Source organism: Ornithodoros turicata, chromosome 3 (genome assembly GCF_037126465.1).
Source record: "Ornithodoros turicata isolate Travis chromosome 3, ASM3712646v1, whole genome shotgun sequence".
Lineage (NCBI taxonomy): Eukaryota > Metazoa > Arthropoda > Arachnida > Ixodida > Argasidae > Ornithodoros > Ornithodoros turicata.
This window is the reverse complement of record NC_088203.1, coordinates 64057872-64083287: the sequence shown is the minus strand read 5'-3', so window position 1 is coordinate 64083287 and position 25416 is coordinate 64057872. Positions and strand designations below refer to the sequence as shown.

The 25416-nt window shown below is 43.9% G+C and overlaps 1 protein-coding gene across 6 annotated transcripts in view; it reads right to left on the bottom strand.

Annotated features, from left to right (window-relative positions):
* Positions 1–25416, bottom strand: part of LOC135388544 (transmembrane protein 135-like) — a 297964-nt gene that overhangs the window by 91503 nt on the left and 181045 nt on the right. The gene's annotated exons all lie outside the window — the stretch shown is intronic.

Below are 25416 nucleotides of genomic sequence, written 5' to 3'. Positions count from 1 at the left end.
GACAGTGGGGTTAGTATGCGTTCTAGGCCAACTTCAGAGGGAACTGTGCCGCCGACATTCGTCCGGAAAGTCTTCGGAAAACCCCGGGAATTTATGTGCGTATGCATCGGTAGCCGAGCGATATTGGGATATCGTGGAAATTTCAAGGGGGTGTTGCAAAAAATAGGGATAGTGTACACCCCCCCCCCTTGGGGGATGTCGGGAAATTCCTGCCCGCGGGCAGGAATTTCCCGACATCCCCCAGGGGGGCGGGCAGGACATATTCCCGAGTCCCGTAATTTCTCTCGCCGGAAATGAGTACAACAGCATCTGAGAAGCAGGCGTAATTTTGACGTTCGAGAACGCTGTCTGACGTACCTTGAGAATGTGCTGTACAACTGGTACGATTTCACGGTGCATACAGAAGATCATTATAAATTACGACGGCGTAAAAAATTATTATTATTATCTAGCCTTCACTTTGCTAGAAAGCAACTGTATCTCAAGAGGTTCAACTTTTTATTGCTGCCTGAAAGTCACTGGCATGACGTCTTCCCCGTGTAGTGGGCCATTGGCAGAAATCCCGACCTTTTTTCTTCTGCCGAAGAACAAACTTTTTTCGCCAACCATTGCAGTACAAAGCAGGGAGGAGTAGCTGACGTATATTCGGTACCGCTTTCTTTTTCGTTAGCGAGGAATTTTCGTTTTCTTTATCGGTTTCTGATGTCAACCTTTCAATTTCGATATCACTCGGGTTTACCTCCTTATCATGCATTTTCGTAGCAACTTTTCATTTCGTGCCTTTCCTCCAATTCCGTCGTTTGCGGGTGGCAGTAAGCTATATGGTGTTGTGTGGTTTGGCAAATAAATTAGTTTGCTGATTTGAGTTGTTGTCTGTGCCGTCCTTTTTGTTTGTTTTGTGTCCTATTTGTTTGCTGCACAAGCTCAAGCTGTGTTCTCCATAATTTGCGTTACGTTTCTGGTACATGCACAAGATTCGCGGACACGTCTCCCTCACGTGCGCTTAGCCTAATAGCACGTGTTGTGTAAGTAAGACAACTTTACGTTTGTACACGTGTATAGGTGAGAGGAGGCATGAAACCCGACAGGAAGGAGGAGGACAGGAGAGAGAGAGAAATCTCAGGAGATTTCAGGAAAGAAGATCCTATGGATCTCTTGGTTCTCTATGGATCTCTTTGCCTCATGGATCTTCTTTCTCTATGGATGTTTCTTCCATATGGATCTTCTTTCTCGTTTCGATCTTCTTTCCCTCCGTGACGTGACCACATTGAAACTTCTTTGTGTTGTACAGTTGTAGTTCGTATTGAGACATGAGACACCCATCCCAACGTTTTTACAGCAATGCACTCCTTTAGTATATTTTCTCCTCCTAAAAAGCAATATACTACCTATCCACGGCATGGTTTACATTCGCCCCTGCTTATTTCATAAATTCTTAATGGTCAATATTTTTAGAATAAGCAAATAATAATAAGTACTATTATCTTTAATATGTAAACTGCAGGGAATATTTTATTTAAAAAATCTTCGGTTCCCAGTCCGAATGACAATCCGTCAGGTCTGACGAAGCGATTCCGATCACCAGCAGTACGTGACGCAACGACGCCAACGAAGAAGAATGTTGGCAGCGGTAGAAGAAAGGCTGCGAGCTTCTTCTCCTCTTCTTTTTGTGAAAACATTTTCTTCCCTTTTTTTACACGTTCAAAAAGGCAAAGAAATGAGGCAAAGCATCGCTCTAGAGCTGTCCTCGGTTGTTGTCTATAGCACAATATCGATGGTCGTGGTCCATAGGAGTTCACATTTGTGGTTACTGATATCTCAAGTCAGCAAAGGAGCAGTGGTAAAGGGAGATTCTTGCACTTGAAACGCGTATTTAGTGGGTGAAAAAAAAAGGAGGCATGACGTTATTTCAAGCCACAATCCTCACCTGAGGGGCCTGAGGCATCATCAGTACTGCCTTCACAGAATTCACTCTCGCCGAGTCGTCTAGTTTGGGCGCAATTTGCAATACAGTTTAAATATTTCGCTCTTTGAAAAAACGGTAGAAAATACGTGTTTCGTCTTTGTCATGCTTTGCGGGTGGTTTTACAACTCTTGTTTATGCACGTGCATTAGACAAGGTGATCTCCGTGACCGACAAGCCCTCTCAACAGTTGGACGGTTCATGCCATGGAATTGCATTGCCCACGGAATCCTCTGTGTTAGGGCAGTAGGGCGAAAGGCGCAATGCATTTGCGAAACAAATAACTTGGTTCAAAGACTCCAAAGTAAAAAACGGTGAACCACGAACGAAAAAACCACGAGCATGGCAGAAGGCTGGCATAGCGGCCTACTAAGTCGAGTCGACAGGCGGCACCCCAGTTTGGCAGAGCTGTTGCAGTGGTTTCAAACCTCGCAGCATGCCTCTCAGAATAAGATGCGGGCTCTGAGGCTTGATCCCCTCGCCATAGGAAGACCACAATTCCCAAGCGTGTTTTGGACGAACTTGTCACTAAATAAGCTTATTAGTGACTCTAGGAGGAGCAGACTGTCACTTTACGAAATGGACAGATTAGCAACGTATGTAGCGGAGCACATCCCCACGTTTCCTGATGTCGTCAACTACAGTACTTGGAGTCAATTATTGATATAGGCGTGCTCCCCGCAAGTTAGGGATATTCTGAAATGTCTTTGTGACTGTTGGAATGCAATGACAGCTTCCTGCAAATAAAAATGAGAAACTGCTCAATTCGTGTCTGAAGAGTATGGCGCATTTTCTTCTCTCGGGATAGCCATATGTGTGCGAAAGCCACCCGAAGTCCGTGAATGCTAAGGAGGAAATTTCGCCATGATACAACAAAAGATTTTAAATTAACAGCATACAAAACCATAGTTCAACCTTGTTTAGAGTATGCATCTGCAGTCTGGGATCACTACACGTGCACGCTCTCCGAAAAAAATTGAGAAAGTACGAAGATCTGCATGCTGCCATATGCTTGTCTTGTCTATGTTTCGAATGACTTCTTCGGTTACATGTTTGTTGCAAGGACTAAATTTACGCGTAGATTTACTTGCACATACACGAAAAGTAAATAAACTAAAACTATTATTTCTCCTACACAATGGTCAGTTGATTACAAGCAATAATACATTGTTAAAATTTGTCCACATTCGACGGGAACAAATCATCGAAAATGTCATTTATTGATTTTTTATTTATTTGTCAGAAATGTTTAATACTTGACATAAATTATTATTTGACGAAGGGTTGGGGGATTAACATGTATGGCATGTTTAGTCACTATGTGTCTGAGCAGAAAAACCTATCAGATTGTCGAACGGGCTATGGTGAACAACCCAGGCCCTCGGATCGCTTTTTTGGGAACGAAAAAGTGGGTTAGCATGAGGAATGTGTTTACACACAGTTAAATGTTCCTTAGGATAACGGCATTTAGAACTGCAGCTTTTTTTTTTCGCTTTGGTTCATTTTCAATACTCGAAGTGAACCAATAAAAAAGAATCCATCAAACGGCGTTCGACCAAATGGCTTTCGACCGAATGTCCCAAGTCGGATCAAACGGGTTTCGACCAAACGGCGTTTCATCAAATATCCCGGAACCCGCACGTGGCTCCAAATATTCGCGAATCTGACAGAAGGCATATGTGCCATAGGTCATGACATTTTTGGTTATATTTTCCAACAGCATCAGGGGGGTATCGGGTTATATTTTCCCTTTGTAACTCGGGTGTAATCGGTTTCAACTGGATCTTAGTCAATCAAATTCTGGTGGGATCGGATTGGATCATGTGCCATTCCTCGGTTTCCTCGACATAATTCACGTGACACACCACAGTAGACAGAGAACATCAATAGTTAGTCCATGCATCTAAGAGAAACACAGCAGTGTCTTTGTTTGTCGTGGCCGTTCGGGGTGTTAGACAGGTCGCGCCTTTCACCCATGTGGGATGTGACGGGCGGATTCCCACAAGTTCTTTGATAGTTGTGACTAATTCCGATCGCCCTGCTCCAGCGGTCTTCGTGGAAATACCGGATTAAACTTAATACAAACTGACAGTATGATATGATGGTGCGATGGCGGTGATCCCTTTCCATCAGATATACAGACGCACACGCTTCCTCGCTTGGGTTCACTTTCCCAATGGATCTTTTTGCAACGTGGATCTTCTTTCTCGTTTGGATCTTCTTTCCCTGGATCTTTTTTTTTTCTCGTTTGGATATTTTTTCCTTTTGGATCTTTTTTCCCTCTGTTACGTGACCCCGTTGGATGTTTTTTCCCCATGGATCTTTTTTCCCGTTGGATCTTTCTTCCACAAGCGTTATCGAGGGTCATTTTCTTTTAATTAGTGATAACGGGCACTGCGTGACGAACTTGATAAGGATTCTTAAAACTGTTTCATCGCTTTCACATGCCAGACTTCTTTTTAGACGCTCGGATCGCTGAAAATGGCATTCCCAAATGGCCATCATACCTCCGACAGTTTCTGTTTTTTCTATCATTGCAAGGACGTTTGATTTATGATGAGTCAAACTTTTTTTTATAAAAATGGTGCATTGCACTTGAACGAGACTTGCGTAATGTCAGAAAGGGTCCAGAGATCCTCAGTCAATTTTTTGTTTCCTCGTTAATTAATTAATTCGTTCATTGAAATTATTTCGTGATCCTTTTAACTGCAGGGACTATAGCAAAACTCTCCATGGCGGAATTGTAGAGGGAGAAGGGGGTCTCCGATTCTCTTATCCGTGATTGTGTAGCTCCTCTCGTTTTTTTTTTTTTTTTTTTTTCCGGTTACAAAAAAAGCGCGCTTTAAGTTTCGAAATACCGCCCGACAGCAGCACAAACGCGCACGGAAAGAGGTGATCTCGGGCGCGTTTTTTTTATTCAATCCGAGTAACCCGCGAGTTTGGTATGACGTAGCATAACGTAACCCTGGAGCAGCCACCCTTCGCCGGGAATTTTCGAACGGTGGGAGTCATTCTGCGCTCAAGATGGCAGACGTCGAAGTTTCGATTTGCGCCAAATTGGTAATGGGTATTCAGGAAGAGGAATGAGGACAACAATATGTTTCTGTTTTCTATAGAATTCGGGAGAAAATCGGGTGTTATTAGCAGATAGGTGTTTTTACTTGCTGCTGTTGCTCTTGTTACTTGCTTAGGTGTTTGTTACTTGCTGTGCGGCAAGCAATCCTCAGTAAAAGTTGCATGTACCTGGTGGTCACGCCTGCATTCCTCTAGAATTTCTCGAGGGTGTAGTTCGTTATCGCGACTACTGGGTTTTAAAAATTAGTGAAGGTGTTCGAAAGGTAAATACCGCATATGCAAGTGAAAGAGGGCCATATACGGAAACTAAAAATATCAGAATAATAAAATTGTGTGGTCTAGAATTTTTTTATATGCTTTTGAATAACACAACCTGAACCACTTCTGCAATAGGACAACCGCGGACTTGATGAGTCTAACGCGATTTGGAGATTTATTTTATTTATTTATAATACTTCTGGCGCAAGCGCCATAGAAGGAGGGACATACAAATACAACACTAAACTACATCTCTAAATTACAAAAACAACCGAGGGCTGTGCACTGCCCATATACTAAATAGGTACCAAGAGGAAATAAATGCACTGAAAATAAAATAAATACAAGACGAAAGGATGGACATAATCATGGCTCCCGAAGGAGTTCAGTGATGCATGCTACAAAAGAGGTGAGAGTGCCGCAGTCAATAGCTACCTGTGGCAAGCTATTCCAGTCATCAATGGTTTTGGGGAAAAAAGAATGCCGCAAGCAGTTGGTCCTAAAGCGGTATTGCACCAAGTGTTTAGTGTGCTTAGTGCGACGACTACCAACGTTAGATAATGTTAGATACTTGCGTTTTGCAATACAAGTCTCGTCATTAAGTATGGACCAAAGGAGTTTAAGACGTTGCATTTTGTTCCTAGCATGGAGGCTCAAGATTCCTGCCTCTTGGAGCATACGAGTTGGAGAATCGAAACGAGAATATTTGTTATTTACAAACCGGATTGCTTTCCTTTGAATTAGCTCAAGTTCTTTTATCTTTGCTCCTATCTCTGGGAACCAGACGAGAGACCCATAGTCAATAATGGAACGTACTAGTGTTTCATAAGCAGTAAGCTTTACCTGCCGATCGGCATTACTAAGATTTCTCCTCAGCATGTAAAGCTTTCTACTGGCCCTACTAATGACTTCAGCTATGTGTTGATCCCATTTCAGATCCTCGCTAATTGTAAGGCCTAGGTACTTGTGTTTACCGACCTTCTGTAGAGGCCGCCCACTGACGGAATACTTGAAGGGAAAGACATTTTTCTTTTTCGCTGTTATCTTCATGTGGACGCTTTTTTGTGTGTTAATGGACATCTGCCAAGAATCGCACCAATTTTTTACAGAGTCAAGAGAAGATTGTAGGCATTCTTGGTCTTGATGTGAACTTATCTCTTTATACAGCACGCAATCGTCTGCGAAAAGCTTGATATCAACGGAAACTACGTTTGGCAAATCATTTATATATAGGAGGAAGAACAAGGGCCCAAGGACTGATCCTTGAGGGACTCCGGAACTTACAGTAGACGTACGAGAACGTGAACCATCAAAATATACGAATTGCCGCCTTTCAGTGAGGTATGATTCTAGGCATGATATGAGTTTACTATTTTTAAAAACGGAGCGAAGTTTGAGGAGTAGCTTTGAGTGCGACACTCTGTCGAACGCTTTCTCCAGGTCTAGAAAAATCACGTCCATCTCTTTAGAGGAATTAATAGACATCGCAATATCATGTACAAACTCGATGAGTTGGTAAGTTGTTGAAGAACGCTTTCGAAAACCATACTGAAGTCTGCTTAACACAGAATGTTCTTCTAAGAAACCAGACAAATGACAGTATACTATGTGCTCAAAAATCTTCGAACAACTAGACAGCAATGAAATAGGCCGATAATCATTGACTGATAACGCTTCAGATTTTTTTGGAACTGGTATTATCTTTGCTAACTTCCAAGCACGAGGAATTTGTCCTGAATCGTATACCTTCCGGAATATTAACTCTAAATAAAGTGATATCCACTCCGCATAGCGCTTTAAAAAGGCATTTGGGATACCGTCAGGCCCTTCGCTCTTTTTCGTATCTAGGCTGAGCAGGAGGGACAAAATACCAGGCGAATTAAAAGACACATCAGGGATTTGAGGGATTTCTTTGTCGTTGACATGCGATGGGCTACTGTTGTCGTCAACAGAGTACACTGAGACGAAGTGGTCATTGAAGGAATCTGCAGTGAGGGTCCTACTCGCAGGTATTTGATTCATGCTTCTCCTGTTAGGAGTGAGATAACGCCAGAACTTTTGTGGGGAACTAACCATAAAGTCCCGCAAGGTACTGTTAAGGAATGTATGTCTATTAGCCCTAAGCGTGTTGCGGAGCTTTTTCCTCAGCTCTCGTATAACTACGGTATCAGCGTGACCCCTTTTAGTACGCCTATTTATGCGACGCTTAAGATGGATAATCTCACGCGTAACCCATGGCCTCCTTCTGCCTGTTCGCTTCCTCTTCAAAGGAACATAAGACTGCAAACAGAACTTCACTATACCAATGAATATCGACCAAACCTCATCGCTGTCGAGTACAACTACCATTGTAGAAAATCTGTCAAATTCTAAGGCTAGATGGTCAATAATTGCAGTGTCGTCGGCTGTTCCAAAATCATGAAAAGTTACATACTTATCTGGCCTCCTATGTAATACCAAAGAACAATTAAGCAGGACAGCCTTGTGATCAGATATGCCTTCGATAATGTCACATCGGAAATCCATCATGGTTGGATTAACGAACATCAGGTCAAGCAAGGAAGATGTGGCTGATGTAACTCTCGTAGGGTCAGACACTACTTGTTGCAGATTATGTTTGAAAGCAATGTCAATTAATACATCAGCACTGTGTCTGTCCCTACAAGTCCCTCTGGTAAGGTTATTCCAGTCTACACCTTCCAGGTTAAAATCACCGCACACAATTATCTTCTGATTATTTTTGATTAAGTCACTTAGGTAGTCATTGAGCGTCTCTAACACAGATGGAGCGGCGTTAGGGGGCCTATAAACAACTCCTATAATTACATTTCCAATTGCTGTGTTTAATTTACACCAAGCACTTTCTAGACTAGTAGGAGGGAGGACAATAAATTCTAAATTTTTCTTAACCAACAGTGCAACACCCCCTCCTCGGGATGACCTGTCCTTCCTAATCACAACATAGTCGTGAGATTGCCACCTTGTGAAATCCAGGAAGCGTCAAGTTAGGTCAGGTTAGCGCACCTCCGTGAGGTTAGTCCAGTTTAGGTCAGGGCACTGTTGTGGGGGGAGGGGAGGGTATGGTCTCGCCGGCAACAGACTGTGCCGCCGATGTGTCTTCGCCTCCTAAGCCCACATGGCGGATTACTTTGAAGAAATCCGCGATGCAAGATAATTTTTATGTGTTTCACACAACATGACCTTCATTCTGTAACGGAGTGCAACACTTCTGCAATAATTATATAAATATTTACCTGGTCCGCTAGAGAAAGCCAGTGGTCGAGATCTCTGTTGAACTGCTGGACATAAATGTTTTGTGGTCCTCATATTGAAAGTAGGCCGCCGAAAGTGCGGTCACGCCAGGGAAATTGTGAACAGCGAACTCAGACTAACCTGGATAGAAAATGCAAACACCCAACTTGAACTAATCTGATAAGAAGCTAACGAACGTGCTGTGCCTGCGCGTCCGTCCTGCAAAGCATAACGGTGTTAAAATGTGGCTTTCATAGGGCTGTTGCAGTGAAGTTTGCACAGCGCCATTTCGGGCCCAGACGGCCACGGATCCCAACAGTCGGTGGTTACATTAGCGGGTTTTGCATGGTGTTTCAAACGGTATGGTGCCAATGAAAGCTACAAAACATGTAAGAAATACCCAGAAAAAGCGGTGCTTCTTCAAAAGTGCGAACAACTCGAGACCGTGTATTTGAAAGTGTCGCGTCGTCTGCTAAACTGCGTGTTGCATAATTTGGGGCGCTGACGTTGCTGCTCACTCGCGCCACCTTGCCCAGAGAAACAGGTCTATTCGCTAAAACAACATCGACAGATATCGAACACTCGTGAAGCTAAGAAGTTAATCAGCACTATCCGCTTTTTCAGGGCAGTGGCTCTGCGCTTTTTATAATCGGAATGCCATCTTACGAAGCAATCGAGCATTATCTATGTTTGAAGGCAGTGAATGTTTGTGAGATGAGGAATTTCGCAACCGGGAATATCGCGACCCTAAAAAATAGTCATGCCCTATGAATAAGAACCAACGGGCTGTATAAGCTTCCTACAATAATGCAAACTACTTGCTATTCCACTTTATTAAAAAATAGCCTATTTAATGCAGACACTGGTACGCTGTGCACGCTTTGAAAGTGCTCACAATTCTGATTCAACCTTCTATCTTGGTATTAATCTTCCCGTAGGTAACAGAGATAACAGTGGAAAATTTTCCTAAGCTAACTCTAGACGAAAAGCATTTAAAACTCCGTTATGACCAAGCAAAAGAGGGCCAACTGTTGTGTGTAGCAGACAACAAGGCAACACGCGCATTTGTTGTGACGTCACAACCCTAGCTTACCCTCCTTCGGAGCACAGTCGAGAAGGGTTGTTACCAGGATTAATCCTGGCTAATTTTTGCCGCAGAGCTATGGTCTCATTTCCGCTACCCTTGCTACTTTTCGCCCACTTCCAGTCAGTCGGAGTATGGTGGGCTAGAAATACGGGTGTGCCAATCGGCAAGTTTTTCAGGTACCCAAAAATGAAGGATGCTCCAGGGACGCTGAAGTCCGCGATAGGGCCGCGCTCTGGCGGATTTTCCTAAGTCACGTGATGTTCCACTACAGTTTGTCCAAGAGCGCTGGTGTGGGAATGTCAGTGCTTGGGATGCGACACGGACAAACAAGGACACGAGTCACTCGTTATCAGTTGTTTTGTTGCAGGTATCACCGCGGCTGGCCTTCGCTGCTTTTTTATTTGTTTGCTTTTGAACTGAGGCAGCCCGACGAAACAAGAAACTCTATACAGCAATCTATTCTATCAAGCATTGACACACTACCATATGACGACAGTGGGTGCGTTCCACAACTAACCCTCGAGTAGGAGTTGGTCACGTGACAGAGTTGTACCACGTGACCATGGGAGTAGGGTAACCCTCGGGTAGGTTGTGGAACGGGCGCGAGTACGATTCTCAACATGGCGACAGCAGACGACATTGACATTTGGGCCCAGCGACATAAGAACCGCTGTCCGCTGCTTCGCTTTAGTGTGACGCTGTTGACTTCGGTATGGGGACATCTGCGTGGGTTCGTAAAGCATTCACGCCACGAATTAGGGGTATTTGCCGCACGTTCCGAGAAAGGGTAGCGCTGTTCTCGTCCGCAGCTAGCTCTGAAACGCACAGAAACAAGTTTCGACCTTCACATACAACAATCTGATGTGTGTTTTATGTATGGTTCCGTTAATGTTGCTCTGAAGAAAACATCAGGTCGCAAAATTCGCACTGGAACTTTCCTGGGTCCGCTATGATGCTGCCGAGACCAGCAGCAGCAAAAGCAGACGACCGTAGATTTCAATGCATTCGACAGCTCTGACGTCACTACTCTTACCTACCCCCGTCTGATAGGGGGTAGAGCGAGTCGACCTCGGGTAGCTACTCTCGAGTAGGCAACCCGCTTTTGGAACGGGGGTTGCGACGTCAGCGAGTACGTTTTGGAACGCAGAGAGTAGCTACTCCCTACTCTCGGGTCGACCCGGGTGAGTTCTGGAACGCAGCCAGTGGCATGTCTTGCGACCTATGATTTACGGCAGGACGGACAGGTTTCATACGAAACGCCGCAAAACTGTGACAAAGATTATCAGCAGGTGAAGATAGGCGAATCGACGATACTTTCGAGTCGCTCGTATAGTATCACAAACTGACGAACAAAATCTATTGTGGCACTTAGTACACTGCGAAACCACAACAGGAACCATTCAGCTGTCTACTGATTTCACTCTATGTTAGAAATATTTTCACCAGTGGAATATTATTCCACGAGAACTCCTTCATTTTACGTTTGTCGAAGCAAGAAGTAGACGAGATAGCGTTTTTTTTTTCTTATTTATTTTCTTGTTCACCGAACTTGGGAATCAAAGCATGTACACGCCCACGCGCTTTACTGATAAGGTGACAAACGAACATCCACAGCATGGCATGCGTTATCACATCGAGACGTTCAGGTGTGTGCCATTAGGCACACCCGTCTGCCGTTGTCACGTGACGACTTCGACGTACTGTCCCCTAATTGTCAACCATAAATGCAAGCAGAAGGAACAGTTGCCGCTGAAGAAAGCTTCGACATCAAAAATGTTTTATTGCTTACACGGAGACACAGGCGGAGACTTAGGCTGCGTTCCAATACCCCGGTTAGTCGACTGCCTAGCGGTCTAACCGGAAGTGCCGGTTCCAAATCTCGCCAAGTCCGCTATTCAGTCGGCTACCGCCTAGTGCGCATCGATGCAGTCTAGTTATACGCCTGACCATCTGACAGCCGGGATGGAGACGCGCGTTCACGGTACCAGCGTGCCCGCTGTTTCTGCTGGCTTTAAATGTAAAGTTGCACATAGTGGTATGTTTTTGAAACTGCGTAGAGAGTTGCAACACATGTTTAGTTGTGAAGGTGAAAGTTTATGCACGATGTCCTACAAACTTAGCGCATTAGAGTCCTGCGCCGTACGCATTTCTTGCGTGAGCGACGAGATGGCGCCACAGGCGCCTCGGCTAGGCAAGCCTGTTCCAATAGTGACAAACAAAGGGGTCTACTCAGCTGCCTACTCAGGCGCCTTCGCGGGCGCGAGGTATTGGAACGCAGCCTTAGTTTTCCTTTGTAGTTCGTTGCGAATCCGCATGGTTCGCTGCGAGCGACGACTCGGTCTATCCTTCATTTGAGGGACCCCCCCTTCCCCATGCATTGGATAGGCCGATTGGCACACCCATATTTCTAGCCCACCATACGCGGAGTTGCCAGAGTTGAATAACAAAACGCGCCCGAATTTGTTCAAAATGTATTTGGAAAACTAGCAAGGCGGCGGATTGGATACGCCGAAGCGCGACGTAGCGTGGTACTTCTAAATTTCTAAAGTAGTTTTTCGGAGCCGGGAAAAGAACAACAGATAGGAGGTACATAATCATGGGTAACAGAAGATCCCCCCTCTTCTTATTCCTTAATAGTTATTCATTTCAAACTGCGAAGGTGTGCCATTATTAGCGAACGATCTGCATGGTGGACGTGGCAGCATATTGGTCGAGCGGGTGTGCGAGGAAGTGCGCCTTTGGCCGATATGGTAGTGAACTGGTCCGACACTGGATCGGCCTTTGCGCCGTTTTTCTGCGTTCCTTGTATTAAAGGTTTTCCTTTCTCAGCGTTCTCCACTCTACTGTGCCCATTGTCCTTCTTCTCACCCTCCTCGCTTGCCTGTTATGACGTGAGCAGTCCGCAAGAACGGCTTGACCGAATGTCGACCCAGCCTCGCATTTTACGCGGACAAAACTTGAGAACGCACCAAATGTCGGCTCACATTATGTCACAGAACAATTACTAAAACAAATACGTTACGTTACCAAGAACCACAGATTATAATTACGGTTAAAGCTTTCATTTAGATTTCTGACTTTCCTATTGCATTTAACAATGATTTCTTTGGAATACGAGTCAGTTACTTGAGTTATAATGCAGACTTGATTTAAATCTCTGATATTGATTCGATTTAAGTCATTCTTACATGACTTCGTTCTAGTTGGTCATGTTAAATGGCTGCGAATTAACGTTTAGTACGCTGTTGTGCTATAGAAGCCAGGTTCACCACGCAAATAAATATGTCAGTGAAAAATGGCGTTAGAAGGTAGAGATATTTAAAAAATTTCAACTTCAAGCTCATTTACCCCGTCACAAAGGTGGAACAATGTTATATGCAAATATCGTAAGAAACGTGTAAGATGTAAAAAAAAAAGTAGGGAGGCTGGCATATCGCCATGATGATGGTAATAATGGGGTAACGTTATCATAAGCCATTGACAGTACTTTCTCAAAGACGAAACACAACGTCACGTCCAGTGTTTGCAAAAATCGCCTGGGGTGCACTATTTCACGCGCAAAACACAAAACAAGTAAGCAGGCAGTAGCACAGAACGATGCATATCTGCGAGCATTTGCTTAAACGAAGGATCGAAAAACGCGTTTCGGTCACTGTATTGTCAAGTTTCTGCACAGGTAAGTCGCCATGATCAGCTTGAAGTAAAGTAAACATTTACATAACACGTTTATATGCGCCAGGTCCCAGTGATATTCGATGTACTTAAGTGAGTTGACCATAGATGCATATGATGCTTAGATGCCATTTACATTTTGTTCGTGAATGACGCTGCTGAAGTGCGCTGGCGCAACGGCTCGGCCATGCACAATTTAAGCATGCTGTTGCCGAGAAAAGTGTACACACGAAGAAAAAGAACAATTGCCTTCCATTCGCTTCTCCTAAATAGAGGTATATAACGTCGTTAGCAAAATATACGAGCTCACAGCCATTAAGAGGTCATACCAGCCCTCCGTCCCAATGTATTTCCTATGGAACAGTTTTTATGCTTTCTCTCGGTAACCGCCGCGCAGATTTTGACGCGGGTGCTTTCATCATAAACAGGAAGACGAGATGAAATTAATTCGCTACAGGATTTCTCATATATGTCGTATGTATTTTACGGCGACGTCACGAATGCGAAAAAAATACACAATTTTTATCCCTCTTTGAACAGGTTTTATTAAACTTCTATAGCCATTTCGAAAAAACTTTCCATTTACTTTCTCTGGAATTATTTCAGGAATCGATAGACATCAAATTTATATGTGTACCACTTTCCGTTTTTATAAAAAAGCATGAAAAGTGAGTGCAGATAAATACCGTCTCAAAGCCCCGTAAACCGCGTCATTCTGTGTCGCCATCTAGCCCTAGCACAGGAAAAACCGCGCGGAACATTTTGACCGTATCCATCCGCCGACCATGCGGCGCGCACGCGCACGCGCACTGCAGTGCTCCCTCTCTCCTCTTTACTTTCATGGACAGCGGGCTTAGGGCATGGCCTTGGAGACCAGAACAAAAGCTTACTTAGCTGCTCGTAAAGGGATTATCGTCAGCCAGCATTGTCGGGGGGGGGGGGGGGACGATGGGTAGACGAGCCAGCATTGTCGCGGCCCGTGTAAGAGACCACCGAGACCAATAAACCTCTTCTTTTGTCGGTGAGATGAGTTTATTAGCTTGACATGAAACGTCAATTTGCTCGATTTTGCCGTCTCGGGTTTGTGCTTACTCAGTCAACTGTCTCATAAGGCTGACGAGAATCTCTCGTATTTACGGTTAGTGGAAGGCCGACTTCACAAACATTCCAGTAACGTTCAACAGGACTGCCCTGTAATGTTCGTAATGTTGAAACAGCCAGCAAGCGGATTACACACAGATAAATGTTTCTTAGGATAACGGTACTTAGAACTGCAGCTTTATTTGTTGTTTCTCTTTCTTTCTTTTATTGATCGATTCATTTTTATTTTTACCTTTATTATTTTCTCTTTTTTTTCATGAACGCTCCACGTGGACCAATAAGAAAAATCGATCAAGCGGCCGACGCACAATTATTTCCGCCCACGCAATGAGCAACAGTATTTTCCGGAACCCAAATTCACGTTCGCGTAGCAAGGAAAACCAACGACAGCGACGGGGGAGGGGGATATATTTATTAGACGAAAAGGAAAAAAAAAAACTGGCTAAAGGTCAGCCAAACGGGACGTCGGCTTGCTATTCCAAAAATACATAATATATATATAAATATAATATAATAAATATATAAATATAAATATAATATAATAAATATATAAATATAAATATAATATAATAAATATATAAATATAAATATAATATAATAAATAAATAAAATTAAGAAATAGGAGATAAATGAAACGGATGCGACGGAACAGCACGTTAGTTAGTTGATTATTAGGTTAGTAAAAGTTCGGTGTTTGCATTGTCATGTTCAGGTTCGTCTAAGTGGGCTTTGGCAGTTTCGGCGCAGAAACAGCCAGATAACATTTATTTACAGTAGTTTATTTTTCAATGGGGACTTCGATCACGTTATTTTGAGATACGGCCAATTTTTCGAGACCGGTTCCCTGGATTTTCCATCTTTGGACAATCCTTGCTAGTTGCACGTTGGATGACCCAAAACCTGTACCCGTCTGTCTTTGGACGGCGAACAAACGGAGGCCTTCTGAGGAAGATAAGAAAAAGCTCCGGGTCACTGGGGATTCTCCGCTGAACTAGTGTCTACGCTGAACGAAAGGTCTGGTGTAATGTGAAGTACCCTGTGAAAATCAAGGAGTGTCTAAAAATATAGTACTGAAGTTCCCGGGTAATAATCAGAGCGTTAAGAGACGGAAATCGTGCTCCAAGACCTCGTCGCGCGTCAAGTTCCTTTCATTTTATCTTGTCCATTTATACATAAAGATTGAGTTCAAGGAGTTATTCCGAAATCCTAAGCTGTTTGGAGAGGGTGTTTGATCGAAGACCGCTTCGTCGCAAGCCGTTCGATCGAAGGCCGGTTGATCGACGCCGTTTGTTCGAAAGACGTTTTTTCAAAGGGAGTTCGAAGCTCGCAGCGTGTCCTTAGCACCTCTTTTTCTGTAACTTTTGATTCGAACATATGGAGCATGAGGCAATCAGTGTCCTCTCCTTTTTTGTTTGTTTCTTGCTTTTTTTTTTCAGCTAAAGAGGGGAGACCACTGGTCATTTGCAGAAAGGTTTTATTAGTCATTCACGAACAGCACAGCCTTCTGGCTTTTTACTCTCTCCCATCCGAAAGGAAATAAAATTGAATAAAACTTAATTGAAGTGAATAGAACAATGCGGAAGCATCCCCCGTAGCTGTAGGACACATACCGAAGAAAATGTCTTCAAGTTGGGAGCAGCCAATAGTCTGTGCTTCTTCTGGGCACCCTTTTCATTGCTGGGATCCGAAATGGGATAGTGATATGTGCACGAAAGGCACTCGAAGTCTGAATGCTACGAAGGAAATTTCGCCATAGTATAAAATACAGATATTGTATTAACAGCCATATAAAACTTTAGTTCAATCTTGTTTAGAGTATGCATCTGCTCCAAACGAAGCAATAAAAAAATCAATCAAACGACCGCTGCCGTTTCGATCAAACGGTGTTCGATCAAATGACTTTCGACCAAATGTCCCGCGTTCGATCAAACGGCTTTCGTTCTTGCGGAGACGATTTCTCCGGGGGACATTTTTCCTTGGGGACGGTTCTGCCTGGGGACATATTTTTCCGGGGAAGAAAATCGGGTCCAGGAGGAAATGTCCCCGAAAAAAAATGTCCTCGGAAGAAATGCCCCCGGAAAAATTGTCCCCAGAAGAAATGTTCCCTGGAAGAAACGTCCCCGGAAAAAATGTCCCCCGAGGAAAATTCACTTTTGGTGCGCGTGGACTGGTTGACTTCGGACGTTGACTTTTTACTATATAGGACGGTGTGAATGTTTGGATTTTTGAGCACCGAAGCGAGTAATCATATATCCTATTCCATTTCCTAATCAAATATCGAATTCAATGTTCGAATTCCAAATCGAATTGATGCTTCTACTAAACTGAATATATTTGAAGAGACCCGGCACCAGGAGAACAAAAAAAAAAAAAAAAAAGAGTAAGCGCTATACTTACGCATACATATACGTACCGTACATGTTTGTATTCCAATATATGTTGTATATGTATCCAATTACGGTTATTCAACGAGTCACTTAATTTATTCGTATTCAATTTCATTTTAAAATGACTATTCACACATAGCATTTCTTTGCCTAGGTAGTCGCTGTGCGTCAGTTTTGGTGAATTTACTCCATTGTGTCTTGCAACAATGCGGCCTGTACAGTCATGGGGCTCCCGAGATGTGATACCGCTAGACATATTGAAATATATTTTTGTCTGTCAATTTTGTTGCTTTCCCCCCGCATTTTATTTTCCTCTTTACACATCACCGTGCACGTCGATCTGCACACCTCTAAAAAAGAACTTTACATGCTCCTGGTAAATCCGAATGACGTCTCCTCTCCTGATTTGTTGAAACTGGACGGCGTACTACTTTCTGTGACACTTCACATTTGTGCTAATTAGCAGAGAAAATGTTTTTCCGTGTTAGCGCTGCGAAGCAACCATTGCTGTACGCGGTGTACAGGCGTGGACAGAGGACAGCAGGAGGGAGGGTGACAGGGGGTTAGTATGCGTCCTGGGCCGACTTCAGGGCTAAGTGAGCCGACATTCATCAGGAAAGTCCGACGGAAAACCCAGGGAAAACCTCAGAGAGCACACCTGGTTACAGGATTCGAACCCGTGTCACTTTGTATCAACGAACGTGAAATTGATTGCGGTGTATTCCCTACGAGAAATCGTAAGTGAAATTAGGTCGAGCTTTCAAAGTAAAAACCCTTAGTAAGTGGTTAGGAATTTTAGTATTTATTTTGAGCCGGAGGACTTCAAGACCTGCAATATCACAACCGGGGATTTCGCAAAAATTCCACGCGTACCAAGAGTGGATGTTTCTCGAGGGGACATTTTTTCCGGGGGACATATTTTCCAGGGGACATTTCTTTCGGGAACATTTTTTCCTGGGACATTTTTTCCGGGAACATTTTTTCCGGTTCCCAAGAAAATCTGGCATCTCGGGCGAGCTTTGATTATATGAAACGACTTCTCCGTGATCATTCCTTGATTTGGCAACTAGCGCTCATATTCATCTCTGGAAACCCCAATTTTGTAATTGCATCTGTGTTGCCCTTCAAGAATAGTGATTTTTCTAAAATACGCATAAATTTGGCTCACATGGTGTCCAGTTCTTCAGCTTTTCCACGACGAAATTTCACGTTTTCAAGTTTAGATTGAATTAACTGAGACCTCAGCATTCAACACAACGAAATCTGGAGTAAAAATTTACGCTTCAGAAATTCTTCTAAAAAAAGAAAGGAAGGCATATGTTATCCTGTCCCACATAATAAGGACGCCGAACTGTACTTTTTTGCCACACTCAAACAAGAACCTGTTATGTTCTCAGGTGACCATAGTTATTATTTTTCTGCAATTGTCCTTTTATTTTTTGTCGAATCGTTCCTCTTGGCGTTCAGGAAAATGTGACGCCTTGCCGCTCGACCTTCCCATATCTTTTTTGGTTGGTTTCCGTGTGTAGATCCGAAGCCTTTATTGCCCTTCACCGCCTTTGTACGGTTTTGCAACCTTGTACACCAGAAGAAAAGGAGTCCCCTGTCACTGGGGTTGTCGACTGACATCATTTTTCTGAGCGGGTGTAAGGTAAAAGAAAAAGAAGGGAGAACATGGAGGAAAGGAGCCTTTCAAATATGTTACTGAAGTTTTCGGTTAATAATAAGAAGTCTGTTCTACGACGGAAATTTTGAAAAGTCTTTTGCACCAACGCCTTGTAAATGAATTTAGATAGTTGATAATGCTTACTTACCAGAAATATACATATCAAAATGTCATTTTTGCATGAATAATAGGGTTATTATCAAGGTAAATTGCATGTTGTAAAAACATTTTTGGGACCCCTCATATAGGACCCCGGTTAGCGAATGCTGCTCTTCTAGACGCTGGCGGGTTAACTTTGCTGTGCATTTCTCACACAGAAAATATGAACTTTGTCGCAGGCAATGCTATGTACCTCGTAACTTTAATGAGCTCCCCTTCGACAGTTTTTCTTTGGAATCGAAGTACAAACTAAAAAAAGCGCTACGGCAACTTTATCTTAGGATGTAGTACCTTTATATGTTCATATACTGTCAAACTGTATGCCGCTGGCTGCTTCAGGGCGAGTGCCACAAGCCTTTCGGCTTAGACGGGCCTGTTTTATTATATTTGTAGTTTGCTTTCTTGAGTAAAATTATTATTATTATTATTATTATTATTATTATTATTATTATTATTATTATTATGCTCTGTTATAAGATCTTACACAGTTTTCTAGATACACCATCTCTATTACATCAGCTTCATATAGCCGTACCTGTCAATATAACCCGACACACGAATATATTGTACTTATCCCACCATATGCCTGCAAATCCGATCGTACGTATTCAACAAATGACAAACGTAATTCACCCCTCTGTTGATATCTTTACCTCCCATTCAAACGTTTTTAAAACTCTCCTCTTGCGTTCACTCACTAACACATGAAGTTGTACAGTTTTTTTCCCCTTTTAGTACTATATGTACGGTATATCTCCATGTCTGTATTGTATATATCACTATGAATGTCTTCCGGTTACGCTCCTCTTCCTGAATATGTTATGTTATGTTTCGCCTAATCTGTATATGTATGTATGTGTGTGTATATATTTGTAAATACTGCATTGTCTGCGTGCGCCAACACCAAGGCTTCGGCTGTTCTTGGGCACATTAATAAAGGTATTATTATTATTATTATTATTATTATTATTATTATTATTATATACGAATTATTATATATTATTATATACGAATATATTGTACTTATCCCACCATATGCCTGCAAATCCGATCGTACGTATTCAACTAATGACAAACGTAATTCACCCCTCTGTTGATATCTTTACCTCGCATTCAAACGTTTTTAAAACTCTCCTCTTGCGTTCACTCACTAATACATGAAGTTGTACAGTGTTTTTTTTTTTCTATTATGTACTGTATATATCCATGTCTGTATTGTATGTATCACTGTGAATATCTTCCCTTTACGCTCCTCTTCCTTAATTTTTTTATATTATGTTTCGCCTAATCTGTATATGTATGTATGTATATATTTGTAAATACTGCATTATGTGCGTGCGCCAACACCAAGGCTTCGGCTGTTCTTGGGCACATTAATAAAGGTATTATTATTATTATTATTATTATTATTATTATTATTATTATGTAAGCGAGCGCAAAAAAAAAAAAAAGGGAATACCGTTTCGAGCACTAGATTCTCCAGACTGGCATTGTAAGCGCTGTGTGTAGGCAATGTTTATAGCCTAATTTATAGCCGCTGGTAGATCCAACTGAGAGCCTCCGAGATACCGGCATCCGTACTATCGGATCACACTTGTACGTCGGCAACTCGGCATACAGTAAGTATGCACTAGTAAAACAATACGAAGAGCATTCCATAATCAGTCAGTACAGGCTGTAGTGACTTGTGAAAACAATAATTGTAGCATAAATATATAAGAACAAAAAAATAAAAATAAAGTACTCATGTAGCAATAGGAGACAAGCAAAAACACGTGAATGTCTCGAATCGAACTGCGGACCTTTCGTGGCAAAGCCCGACACTTTACCTCTCGAGAAACAGCGCAGAGGGCGCGGGCCGCCTTAAACTTGCGAGGTCAACCATGCACAATGGGGATTATTTCGGGAGTCGGAGGCGAACGGCGTGATAAGGACGGCGAACGTGGCGCCATCTAGAATCGGGAAAATCGTGAATCGGAGTTGCTCCCCGACCGGTATGGCCTCTTAAGGTACCTATCAAATTTATTTAAGACTGGTTGCAACCAAGTTTTCCCGTGGTGCTACGCGGAAAAATTAAGAAAAAGCGAGGAACATAAAAATGAGCATACATTATGTACACGCAAAAAAACATAACGGTCACGGATAAGGTAAAGTTTCAAATGAATCATCGGCGGACAGATCACTTGGCAATAACGATACACTGCAGCCATAAGTATTTCTGTACATCTTTTTACCGCCACAAGTACAATGCAATAAAAAAATTAATACGAAGAAGAAGAGAGCGTTCGATTTCCCGGTACGGAGACCTTAGAGGAACACAGTATCTGCAGCGTTGTCTTTTCTTTTTTTAAAGCAGAGGTCACCATAAATGTTCTCCAGTCTCGTTGGGTGTAAAAGCACACCCTTATTTTGTAGATGCCAATACCAATATCAACTCCGTCTTCCGGTGCTCATTATCAGAGAAGAATGCGCGCTGAACTCTGATAATTCACCTCCATTTCGTGTTTCATTCCTCCTCCCATTTACGCATAGTTGGCTCTCCTACATGCGGAAGTGCCTTTAGGTGTGATGTCTCACATTTTAGTCGCACTTTCATGCCCTCGCGAACAAAACTGGCTCGCTACATAACCTATATAGATTCACGTTAGACTGCAAATATGGTCCCCCTAATTGCGAAACTGCACTGACAAATTACCTAAAGTGGATAGCTTTTGATGTATAAAACTGTGAAATCACGATGGAGCGCGAATTTTACTTCTGCCCCAGAGAGTACAATGTGTAAGATTTCAAACACAAACAACAAAAGCCTTTAACAAACAACACAACAAAACAAAACAACAAAAGCCTTTATAGGTATATAGGTAATTCTTTTTCGGCGTAGTTCCTTGTATATGAATCTCACAGGACCCAGTGTGGCTCGAGTGAAAAGTGTCGACGTTTTCCGCCAAAATGAAATAATACGTTTCTTTTGCATTGCGTCTATGGGTGTAATGCAGACGAAGCACGCTTTAAGTTTGTGTCCGCGAATCTTGGGCATAATGGAATACAACCCGCGCAGCTCTGTGATTTCTCACAGCTTTACGTAACATGTACACACAAGGCAATCAATTTGCATTTCCTGAATTGCACATACTCCGGAAAAGCATATACAGTACTCCTGTACCTAATTCCACCGAAATTCAAACAAGCACAGAACCTCTGGGTCTCCGATTCGATTAAAAAAAAAAAGTATATATATATATATATATATATATTCGGTAGACGTTGGTGAATGATGAAAAATTACCCAGTTTGACTTTCGGGGTCAAAGCCATTCGCGAGGAAGAGGGGCGGCAGCGCAGGCGATTTCGCAGATTTCCCTGCAGCCAACGACGCGTCGCAGAACACCACAACTTTTTCTATGCAACGTAGGCATGGTGGGTAACCACCGGACTACTTGGTTTCGCTATAGCAGCAGCAGTTTTTTGTTTTTGTTTTTTTAATCTGAAAGTCGCAACAGATCGCGAAACTGACTCATTTTCGAGCCCCTCTCCTACGTGACCGATTCATCACAGGAACGCGATATAAACACAGGTGTATTCGCCATTTAAAGCTCTTTACAGTGGTGCCAATTTCGTTTCTTTTGTGTCCAACAGGAGTGTTACAGGTGTACAGGCGTCGCCACCCTTAACCGTAGCGCGGGAGCGCGTAGCCTGCTGGCATGCCAGCGCCGCCTTGCGTCGATGCTGGGGTGGAGGCTCTAAGGCCATGGTACATGAGCGTTTCCTCTCGATCGGTTGAGCTCAGTGTAATCGGCATGGTACGAATGGATCACCTGCTGTATAGTATCACCGTACGCCCTCGCAAAACAGGCACAATAACCGCGCGTGTGCGTTATCTACCAGGCTTTATCTAAATGCCGGTTTGCGGAAGGGCGAGCTTGAGGGGCACAATATTCTGAAATAAGTTTGAGACATATGCAAACACTCTAGGCTCACCCACGTTTGCTCTGAGCGTTCTGTTCACTATGATATGTGTTATCACAGAATTTTTTTGTTTTTGTTTCATGCTGCTGAGGAAAGATTTGGTAACGTGTTTGTGTGGATGCAAATACGCCAAAGAAACACTGATATTTTTGCTCGTATACTGATTTTCTTATCGCTGAAGTGTCTGCAGATAGCTAACCGAGTAGGTGATCCGTGCGTGCTTGCCGTGCCCCTGTCGAGAGGGGGCGCTTGTGCACCAGGGCCCCAAAGTATCCACCCCAGCACGCCCCATCATCGACACAAGGCGGCGCTGGCATGCAAGCAGGCCACGCGCTCTCGTGCTACGGTTAAGGGGGGCGACGCTTGTACGTCTTTTTCTGCCCATTTTCGGAAAGGCGTATCACAAAATTTGCGTACTTTGGACGCTTATTGCGCGAGCGCGCCACTAAAATTATGGCACCAGCTTCTGATATATTGCAGGACAATGTTTGAACAATACCTGGAATAAAAATTGGCATTCGTTCTTGACCGAAGCCGACGCAGTGATTTTTCAAGGGAACGCCGGTGCACGTGCTCAAGCCGTCCCGTCAAGAGTAAAAGCGTCCTAAGGCAACTCTCCGTTTTGCACCCTGTGTATGGCAACGGGATTACCGACGGGGTATCGAAGAGCACGAGGGAAAGGATAGGAAGAAAGGGGGGGGGGGAAATAACATGAGGGAGAGTTGAAGGTGGATACGCCACGTGGTGCCACTTTCGTGAACTAAATCGGGGTGTCCACCAATTCTGCTCCTCAATAGATGCACCTCTAGAAATGCACTTGCATGCATTTAAAACATTTAACAAATTTGCTGGGGCAACAATATCTTACATTATGTATACATCGCCCATCGCCCATGTATACATCTTCCATCGCCGCCAAAACATCGCGGTAGCTTGTAGCCGCCCTTTTCTAAGCCTGTGCAGCTTCGTCGTCCCAACCCGGTCCTCCTGGGCGGTTGCTGAGAGCTTGGCTGATCTGCTGCCAGTTAAAAAGTGGGAAGCCGTAATTGGTGGCGTCATTGGGATCAGAACTCACACCGGTTAGAGGCCTACTATTTATCACCGCTTCAATTTCGTGCAGCAACGTGGTAAGCCCTTCAAAGGTCTGACGCTTTCGTCCAAGTGAGACCTTCAGTGCGCTTTTCATGGTCCGAACCATCCGCTCCCACCACCCGCCCCACCAAGGTGCGTAGGGAACATTTAACCAGGTGATGCGAAGGTTGATGACAAGGTTTGGCACGTCTTCGGCGGGCAGGAGAGCGAGGATACCGGCGCTTCTTTCAAAAGTCCGGGCGTTGTCTGAATAGACTACTGATGGAACACCGCGTCGTGCGATAAAGCGCCGAAAGGCGAGGAGGAACGAGGCAGTGGTCATGTCCGTAAGAAGTTCCAGGTGGACGGCTCGTGTGACGGCGCATGTAAAATGTGTGATGTAACTCTTCGCGACAGTCGGACCCTGCTTGACATAAAGGGGGCCACAGGAATCCACGCCGATGACATGGAATGGGCCGGATTCGGTTACACGATCACGTGGAAGTGGAGCGAATGGAGCGTGCTCTGGTCGGAGCTTCATGCGGCGGCATACGAGGCACCAGGCGATGACACACTTCACTGGCTGACGCCCCTTCAGAATCCAAAATCGACTGCGCAGGTCAAGCGAGGTCGTCAGGACCCCTGCGTGGCACAAGAGGACATGTGTGTGCAGAGGCGGAGAGTTTCATTTTCCCGGGGCGGGGGGCAAGGGCGCGCCGCGAAGTAAGTACTCTGGCGGGGGGCATATGTTTATTAAGAAAAAAAAAAAGAAAGGAAAGGTAAGTCAGATGGATGTCGGCTTGTTATTAAAAAAAAAGTGAAATGGGGAAGACAAAAAAGGCAAAGAAGAAAGAAAGCAAAAGGAAACGAAAAGAAGGAAAGAAAAGGAAAAGAAAAATGAAGAACACAAAACTAAAGCTGAAGAATCACACATTCTGGCGGGATCCTATGATGTATGCAGAACTGGTATAGAAATAAGAGGAAGGAAGAACAGAAAAAAAGAAGAAAAACAGAGAGAATGTAAACAGTGAACGTGCACAACTGAAGGCATTACGCCTTTGAAAACTGAGTGCAAAAGCAACAAAATGCATTGAATCCTCGGTGTTTGACCCGAAATGTGCGCAATATAATGAATATGGTCAATGAAATGGAGCAGCGGAAGTTGAACCCGCTCCCAACGGATATGCGTTCCGAAAACTGGCTGCTGGTGCCTTTTCGACTGCTTCGTTTCATTGATCTGATTGCTTTGGGCGAAATTCAGGCTATGTGTTGTGTCATCCTCTATGTTTCTTCGCCTCACCTTCTACTGTGATAATGAGTATGGTGGGCGGATACATATTTTACAAATTGCAAGATGCATTTTTGGGGTTGGTGCCTCTTCGCTCTTTTGACCCGGGCGCGCTGATCCCCCAAAGGCTGGTGTCAATCTCTTAGCGGGACTTCCCGGGGGAGGCGTCGCCCCCCCAGTTCATGTTCCGGGGGGGGGGGCAAGAGCCCCCCACCCCCGCAGTCTGCGCCTATGTGTGTGTGCATCACGGTGTGATGCGTGAACAGGTGCGTGTTTGGTAAGATGATGGGGTGCTTCAAGCTGTCTGGATCAAGAAGCTCGGCTAGTCGACCGCCGACACGCTAATCGCTGTCCAGAAAAGGCTGCAGTGACTCGAGTCGTGAGGAGCGGGGCAGTGGATCCGCACGACGAAGAACTTCGAGGGTTTCATGAAAGACTTCCTCTTGGACTTGCCGAATCCAGTATAGCTCTG